Here is a 9728-nt window from a genome sequence, read left to right as displayed (position 1 = left end):
GTGTTCACCTTTAGCATTCATATTTCCACCAGCTTATTTAGGCTGCGTAGTATGTTCAAGTAGTTCTAGTATGAGCATAGCATATGTTCTACAGGAATGAAGTTGTGTGAATGAAGGTAAGGTCAGTGCACAGTGCCGCACTAGAACGCCTCACACCGCACACCTCTTACTGCATACAGCACGCCGCACCCAGAATGCGATCAGATTACAGCGGCACGCAGTAACGAGCGCGTTGCTTATTCATGAGCTCGGCGCTCATCGCACGCGGTCACTTTCGCCGCGCCTGGGAACACCGCGCTCGCGGCTAATGCGATGTGACGCGCCCGATGCGAAGGACGCTATTTATGGCAACGTATTGACGCAGCGACGTGTTGGCGAACATCTGCGAGTGACGGCCGCCGCATTCCGCGCGGCGCTCGGCACGGCGCTCGGCACGGCAGAGCGCACGTCGTGCCCGCGACCCGCTTTCACAACTTCCCACGCCGACTTACTTATTTACCAGATAAATTATTTCGCTCCAAGTCAGCCCCGCTCCTCTCTTCTGCCTCCCCGCACCCACTGCACGCTTTATCGACACAGTAGTGATCGTTTACACATATTGCGCCCGCGCAATAACCAGACAGTGTGTCTCCAGTTCTTCAAATGACGTCGTCGCTTAGTTCAGCGTTGTCAAGTTTGAAATGTTAGCAACAAAAATAAAACGACATACACGATTGCTGCAATACACTGTGTAACACTTATTATGAATTGTTGTGTTTCATCTGTCGTACTAAACGTATTGGTAAATTTTAATTTGTGTTGGATAGGCACTTTCTTTCCATACATAAATTTTGTATTATTTTATTCCTTTAAATTATTTCAAAATTTATTGACACATCGTCTATTTTTTATAAATTTAGGACCGCGTGCCAGTCGCCTGTCGCCTGTCGTCTGGCTGGCCAAATGCTCGTCGAATACGGGCCGAATGCAGGCTGAATGCAGATCGAATGCAGGCCAAATGAAGGATTATTGCAAGCAGTAAATGAAGCGCGGGCGAATACACCGAGTTATGATCCTCTCGCAGTTTGACATCTCTCTAACTTCACTCGTTAATTACTGTCATAACGTGCTCCCCTCCCGCGGCCCGCGCTCGTTACGAAACGCTTTGCGTGTAATGACGTCGCGCGACGCCGACCTCGCGGCTGTATTTCATTCAACTGTCAAACTTAGGAAACGTGTTTCAACTCGGAGAAGAACGCCTCGCCTCGAGTGTAGACTCTTTGTCCAGGCCCCTCGCCCCCTTCGGCCCGCTCGCCGCCGTCGGCAGTGTTTGGCGGCACGCGGCTCGCGGGAAACCGATTACTTAGGTAAGGTCAATTACAACACTTCCAATATTGTACGGTCAAATATCAAATATTTCTTTTTCAAAAACTAGTTAATGTTTAATTCACATGACCAATAAATACATTCAGAGGAGTCTATAATGCGGCCGTTTCTAGACTCGAAGTCGGAAGTTACGTTTTTAGTTGGCTTGTCTCAAGTGGAGGACGCTCAGGGCATATATCTATCGAGAGATGCTTTGAGCCGCGCCGCTTGTCTCTAGTCTTTTTATTTATTTGCGAGGAGTGCGGCGTGCGGCGTGCGAAGTGCGGCGTGCGGCGTGCGGCGTGCGAAGTGCGGCGTGCGGCGTGCGGAGTGCGGCGTGCGGCGGGTTGGGCGCAGTCGTTAAGGTGTCAGCGCTGAGAAGCTTGCGCATGGACCCGTCTACCTCGCCGCGCACACGCCACACACGCCACGCCTCGCAACACAGCGATATCTTGTCATGTCTGCCGCAGTTGTGCATGTGACGGCTGGATCTCAATAACTTTAAAACAAGCCACAGAAAGATAGTAGATTATCAATGACTACATAACATAACAGAAGTAGATAGTAGTTGCAGGGAACATGTAGATGTAACATAGTATATGGTGTTTTGCATTGTGTCGTACTTATCGTCGTATCTTTTCGTATCGTACTACATGGATTTTTGGACATGATAGTTTAATTGTGCAATTGGGTTAAAACGCCTGGGACATTTTAGTGGAACTAAGACGCATTCGTCCACTCACAATTATCATTAAAAATTGTACTACTCCAAAAAATACACCGACAATGTTCAGTCAAACACGTGTTTTAACCTTTGACCGCTGGTCATTGATATTATGGATGTCAAGTGGTTATACGAGTAAAAGAGTATTTTAGCTTTATACATATGTGTACCAAAACTGTTGTCCAACATACTTATATAAGTACTTTAATATTTATTTATTTATTTAATTTTATATGTATTATACTTTCCAAAATTGCATTTGTGAAGCGTCAGAATCATATTCCAATAATCATGATGTTTGGAAACTGTCTAAATAAGTCCTTATGTCACCCCTTGTATAGGATATGCATCATCAGTATCAGGCCCGGGATGAGGTCGAGTCCGGATATACATATAGCAGGATCAACGGTGCACCCCCAATGCAGAACACACAGATATAAAACCACCTAACGGGGGGGGGCGGTACATCGACGTGTCATCAATTGAACGGTGAGGCTATTTGCGGCGCGGTGAAATTGTGGCGTGACGACGGACGCGGTGGAAGATCCGCTGCGGACATGGCACGACACGGTACGACACTATGTGCAGTGCATCAGTGACAGTACCGCTGAACTCATATGGGTCGAATTGCAGACAAGCTACAAAGAGGCGAGCGCGAGATATTCCTGTGAGATATACCGCGATGATTGCAGTTGTGCCTCGCGATAGCGCCGCGCCGGCGCGCCGCAGAGGACGCGTGTGTTCATGCGACACAGTCGACAGCAGATTAATAAAGCCTAGTTATTTCTCTTTAACAAATTTGTGTCGGAAAGTGGTTACTGAATCTCAGTAGCCACTTTCCGACAACCTAACAATTTTTTTTAAAATAAACTTTTGTAATACAATGTTTTTCTTCTGTATTTAGGCAGGCGCAGGATGCAGTCGCCGGTAAGACAAGCGGCTGGTCGGACGCCAAGCGCTCCAAGGCTACATACATATTATACATCGGGTCGCTACCTAACGTAAACTAGTCGTAGCTGCGCGCACATGAGTACTCTAAAGGTTAAAATGTAATTGATAATTGATAAAATTGAAAATGATTTTAAAATCGTAACTTATGAACCTAGGTAAAAACTGTTTCCATTTTTCAAGAGAGAGTAACGTGAAGTGTCTTTTCCGAAAAGTTTATAACAGGTGCGATAAGACTTTAAACAAAATCCACAATCACAAAGAGCCTTCCCTACATACGACATTATCGGTGTTGATATGTCGTTATTATATTTGTCATAGCAATATGCGCATGTGTGGAATATTGCGGCAGCAAGAGGAGAGGTCGACTGCGGCCGCAGCCGCAGCCCCGCAACAACAAAGCTGTGTCCCTCGCTCCTTTACACTAATTAAATAATATTTATATTTCAGTAGAAGCGTTTCGCAAAGCAAAAAATAATCGTTTGAGTGAAATGCCGCGTAACGCCGCCGGCCTAATGACTGTGCCTGCGCAAACTAACGTGTGTTAATTAGATGTGACCAAAGAGGCATTAGTGGCAGCCTGCGCCGCATACCGCACACTGCACACCGTACACTGCACACCGCAAACCGCACACCGCACAACGCACGCTACACACCAGCAGGCCCGGAGACCTTGTATTCAGAATTTTACGTGCGTTTTGCCGATGAGCTACGAGCCGCGTGCGGGCCACCATACATGAGAGGCGACCTATTTAAACAGGTAAAAGCACACGCAGACATATGCCGCCTGCTAAAAATTTCCATGTCGAACTAAACACACACAAACATTATGCACCGCAAACAAAGTGCATTAACATGCTTTATCAACAGTTTTGCAAACATTGATAAGTAATAGCAGCCGATGCGGGTGATCTGCAACTCACAGCGGGCAGACGATGTACGTCCGCCGCCGTTTCGCTCGCTTGCTCCAGCCCTTACAGTTAGGACGCGTGCGGCGTGGGGCGTGCGATGTGCGGCGAGTTGCATGGTCTCCGCATGGAGTGAGATGTGTCGCGTCACCTCCTGCCTGCGTCTTATAAATAAGTGGACTAATTTTAAAACAATGTGAAATATTTTGTGTCGGTGTGTGGTGTGTGGTGTGCTGCCGGCCGGGCGGCCGGGCGGCCGGGCGGGTGGCTATGGCGGGGGGAGGGGGAGGAGTAGACTTAACTATGGAACTGTTAATCCAGAGCAGGGTTGCGACGTGCCGCGCCGCTGCTCCGCAGGATCAGTGCGCGCCCCTCACACTGCCCAACACGGCGCCGACACGACGCCGACACGACGACGACACGACGCAGACACCTCTTTATAATATTTAATAGCATCGATATGAAGGACTGCTGACTTTTTGTAAAGGCACAATGTAGTACGCAACGCAGCTGCGGCATGCTGATGCAAAACAAATAAATAATTGATATCAAATGTACTACAACACCGACCATAAGGTTAAATGATAATTACTAAATTTGTAACAAATTCTGTTTTGAAGAACCATAGCATATACTGGCTGTGCTTTGATTTGTCGCCACGAACTAGCCGGTCGTTGCGATGCGTGGTGCGGCGTGGTAGGTCGTTGTGCGAGGTGCGGAGACATCACTTCCACTGTGCACCAATGTCAGAATATGCCGTCAGAGGGTCCACTTCGGTGTACGCCGCGCTAATCCGCCCTGTCACCACCGCGCCCCGCCTGAGCCCCGAGCGCGCTGCCGGCGAGCGAGCGCATCAGGATTAAGGGATTCAATGTAATGATCTGACTAATGTGAGAGCTTACCTCTGCTGACATGAACACGCGTAGCTCTCCGCCGCCGCCGCCTCCGCTCCCGCACCACCTGAACCACGCCCCATGTACATAACATATATTCTTGTCATGGTCTCAATAAATCTCGTAGTCAGACGTTGAAAAGGTTATTACTACAAATTAAACTACAGAGTAAATTGTCTATAACGTCACTTTAAGCACGCAGATCCTACTTTACCATGTTATAGAGTTTTGTTTTTTGTGACTGAGTAGTCACTGTTTGCCTTGAAGAGGCTTAACAGCTTCACCGGGCTTGAGATGGCCGGGCACAGATGCCGCTTAGCCTGAAGCTCGTTTAAGAGTGACAAGACTCGAGGGCTCCCTTACTTCGTTATTGTTATCGGATTGGGAGGTCACCGAGCTCTTAGATCGATTTGGTGGACGCTCCATGGAGTGACTGGATGCAAGGACCCCCGAGAGGAGACCTCGGCCTGGGCTGTCACTCATTACGCGATATCATTCTGTTTCAAGGGTGCCCGAGAGGGCCGAACCTTGGCTTGATCGTTGCTAATGTTATAGAGAGTGGACGTTAAATGGCAAGAAGTAAAAGAGATTTACTATTCTATTATAATTAACTACTTTATTTGGAGCGAGCGCGACGCCATTTAAAGCGTATAACTGTATGGACAGGACAGCAAGGATCAAAAATCGACGTTTTAAGAAGTTTTTGAGCAAAATTGAAATGTAATGATTTATGTTTCGAGCAACATTTTAATTTAACGTAATTTATTTAGGAGCGAGGCGCGAGACAAGCTCATAAATTAGTCAGATGATGATCGATAATGTGGGGGGCGTGGGGTGTTAGTGACGCCACGAAGGAAACTTTGAACCATGAGATAAATAGGAACTTAAAATAAATTAATATGTATGCTGACTCCTTTCGGTTGTTCGACATTTGCAGAAACAAGGCCCACAAATTGAGCCACGAATAAAGCGCTTAAGTACGAATGGATGGACAATTCTTCGCAACCCGTCTTAACTTGCCGCAGTCCGCTTCCGCTGCACCGGCCGAGAGTTTCGTGTCGACCTATCGGGACCCACATCAGAGATGTCCCAAGCGGACGCGAAACGCTTTAGCACCCTCTGCTAATGCACGACTATTTAAATAAAGATTTAATGTGCTCAATAGGTTCGAGCTATAGATACGAAATGTTAAAACAATTGTTTATTTTAGGAGCGCGAGGCAATTACAAAAGAGATTTGTGTGCGGCGCGCCGGCGGGGCGCGGGCCACGGGATAAATCTCGCGGCGTCACACGTGCCGCGCGCAGTCCCCGGGGACACCGTCTCTGGATTGACTTCCTGCGCGTCGCATTGTGCTCGCGCCGACCGCGGCCGCCTGGGCTAAGGTCACTGCGAGCCAGCTGCCGCCCTGTTTGATGAACATCATCAGACCCTCAGATTTTCCAGTATCCTGATTCATGTAGTGCTTCCATACAATGATTTAATAAATAAATAAAATATAAAAGAAGAGCATCGCAAGTTTGCAATATACAGTAGTTATTTAGTCTACTAAAATCTTTATAACAAAGTATTTTCAATAACCTAAATAAACTTATAAACATAAAATTCGCCTTTCTCTTGCGTTGCGTTGGTTGACTTGTAACATGACATAGAGATGTCGTCGGCTCGTTGCGTCGCTCGTGTCGAAGCGTTATTTAACACCGTACACAGATCGTAAGGCACTCACTGTCAAAACGCAGTATAGTTAAGTTAATGAGCCGGAGGGCGCGGCGGAGGCGGAGGCGGGTGGGTAGCAGATGGTCGGAGCGGCGGCACCGTGTGACACCCGAGCGCCGAGCGGGTTTTTTGTGAGGGCGCGGGTGCTTGCCGAGCCGCCGCTGCACACGTGCGCCGGCCGGGCCGCGCCGCACTGCACGTTCGCGTATTGACACGCCGCGTCGAGTTAACGGCCTGTAATATAATTAGCATGACGATTTATATCCACCACGTTAAACCGATAGTGTGTGATTAGTGAAACAAAATGATACAGGACGCTTGTGACAGCGAGCGATCAGTTTGCAGCGCGCTCTCCGCACTACATGGTGCCTTTGTCTTTGAGCACGAATTACTGATGCACATGGATACATATTTTGATATAAATCATAAAACCTATTTGCCAACAGACATCTATTAAACTGTTTTAGTGACATAATTAACTCTTGGATTAATTAAAGATTTTGGACAATAAAATACGTACGATGCTATCTCGATGTAGGCGTATTACAAAATATATAGTTGGCAGTAAAGTGTAAATACTACGTAATTTATGAATAGATTGCGTATCGCCAATAGTTTAATGGTGAAGAGCGTCTGATCACGTGGTCGTGGATTTCATTCCCGTTATTAGACTTTAGTGATGTTATAATGGCTGACCACCGACTGAGTGGCCAGTCACTTATCATTCGACAACTTCGACTCTCTCTCTCTCTCTCTCTCTCTGTGTGTGTAATGTTAACAGATGTTCAATGTAAACATGTGACACAATATTAGTATTTAGATACGGGTACAGACTTCACTTGTCTGTCACAAGCAACATCAGCATACGCCCCTAGCACTTATCACTCACTCTTTGTATATTTGTGTATTCGAATGGCTTTAGCTTTTAATGGCGCCCGATTATTTTGGCGCGATTTATGTACGTCGATAAATAACACTCAGTTGTCGCATTAACACAAGCCGCAAATTGATTTACCGCCGCCCGCCCCTCGTCCGCCCCTTGCAACCTGCCGCTGGGCGGCGCGGACGCCTGACGTGCACCACAGACGGACTTTGAACACTCTATTTTTTCGATTCCTTATCAACGAGCTCGACATATTATGTAGGGAGGTAACCCTACGTGCTCGAACTTTTCATTCATATAATGTAAAATATTGTGAGTATTATAAAATTTCTCTGGTAACAAAACAAGGAATTTCTGATGAAATAAAAGTTAGACTTCAGCAACATTCTTTTAACTCTTTTCGATTTGTTGTCGAAATCAATCACGGCGGGCGGCGGGCGCAGGGCGGCGGGCGCAGGGCGGCGGGCGCAGGGCGGCGGGCGCAGGGCGGCGGGCGCAGGGCGGCGGGAGGCGGCACTCAATTAGCCGCTCAGTATTCCCGGGACACCGCCGCCGCCTTTTCAATTAAGACATTATCGTCTCGGGGTAGTCTGCTGAATAAGTCAACAACACAACAAACAAGCAAACAGTCACTTTTCTGACCTCGAAAGTCTGCTGAACTAGGTATCTGACAGATCTATAAGTGTTATAGGTAACATAATGGCCCGTTTTTCGACTTTGGTATAGGATCTTAATGTTTTCTCTTTCGTAGGTATCACAGCACGGCACACAACACGGCACAGTGCGGCCGGTGCGGGTCGACGTTGGCTTGCTGCTGTGCTATGACGGACAATAAGGCACTCCAGCTCCTCTAACATTACTTTACTTGTTATGTTCTATGAACCACCAAGACAATAAGCATTATTTATTGGTATGTCTCTCTCTGTTTATATATCTTACTAATATTATAAATGCGAATGTTTGAATGGATGGCTGTTTATTTGTAAGTACATATGTCCAGAACAGCTGCATAGATCTCGCTGATATTTGGCATAGATGTAGTATGTACATAATGTGGAAGAACACAATAGACTATTAATTAAGTTTTTTTCTTTAATCCCGCGCGGACGGAGTCGTGGGCGACAGCTAGTTTACATATATGTAAATCTTACATTCCATGAAGTATGAAAGAAATGCAAAAGTTTAAATAGATGGATGTTTGTTACACATCTTCAGAACAGTTGAACGAATCTCGGTGAAATTTAGCACAGAAGTACAAGTTATTTTTAATTCCTAAGTGCTATCAAATTGTATCTACTGTAGTCTATGGATTGTAAGGACAAAAAGGTGTCCCCGTTAACATACATAGTATAATGGCATAGTGAATTTACTTTGGTTCCTGTTCCTTTTTATTATTTACATATGTAAATGTGTAGTTAATATGAGAGAGTCGCGGGAGAGGTAGCTACACAGGGAGAGCGGAAAGTGTCTGACCCGCGCCCCTCGCCGCGCGCCTCGCCGCCGCCGCTGCCGCTGCCGCGGGCTCTGATTGCCTCGCCGCTCATTAGCATAAATAAGGCGGCGCGACAAATTACCTCATCGCGCTATAATATGTATATTTATTGTGCGGCCGGGGGAGGGTGGGGGGGCGGAGACGCGGAATGCGGCCGGGAGTGCTGTATTTGCGGCTCATTGTCGCCGCGTGTTTACAAACAGCGGCTAATGGCGCTGCCGAAACCGCGGCGGAGGCTATTGTTTATTTTAACGCATCCAAATCCCTTGCACTTAAAAATACAAAAGCCGGAGACATGCGTTAACGTGTGATGAAGTGGTCGCGCTCACAATGTGCGGCGCCGCTATATTTAAGTAGCGGCTTACTTAACGATACGACAGCATAGAAATAGACGAGGAGATTGCACCCCCGCGCCTCCTCCGCACCCACACCCCCGCACGTGCTGCACACACCCGCTCGCGACGCGAACACATCCAGTGATTTCGCCGCCGCCGCCGCCGCCGCCGCCGCCGCCGCCGCCGCCAACTATGAGTGACCTACTACTACTACTACAAGTAACAATACATTATTATAATGTATTACGTAAAGCTTAATCCTTATTTTATTTCATTTTATACTTATTACAAATCGCTGTATTCATATCTCTGGTTTGTCCATCACGTCTCCTCGCCTGCTCAATTCAATTCCCGTTCCCATTATTAATTATAATAGAAGGAAGAATAAAATTTAGCCTCCAGACTTCCACAAGCTCACCAGACTGTGCGAGTAATCACTTAGTCTGTATGCGCGTCCTCTGTGTGGACATCGCCGCCGCGCAGCGA

This window comes from Papilio xuthus, unplaced genomic scaffold (assembly GCF_000836235.2).
Source record: "Papilio xuthus unplaced genomic scaffold, Pxut_1.1 DF825928.1, whole genome shotgun sequence".
Classification (NCBI taxonomy): Eukaryota; Metazoa; Arthropoda; class Insecta; order Lepidoptera; family Papilionidae; genus Papilio; species Papilio xuthus.
Note: the sequence above shows the minus strand (reverse complement) of the source record.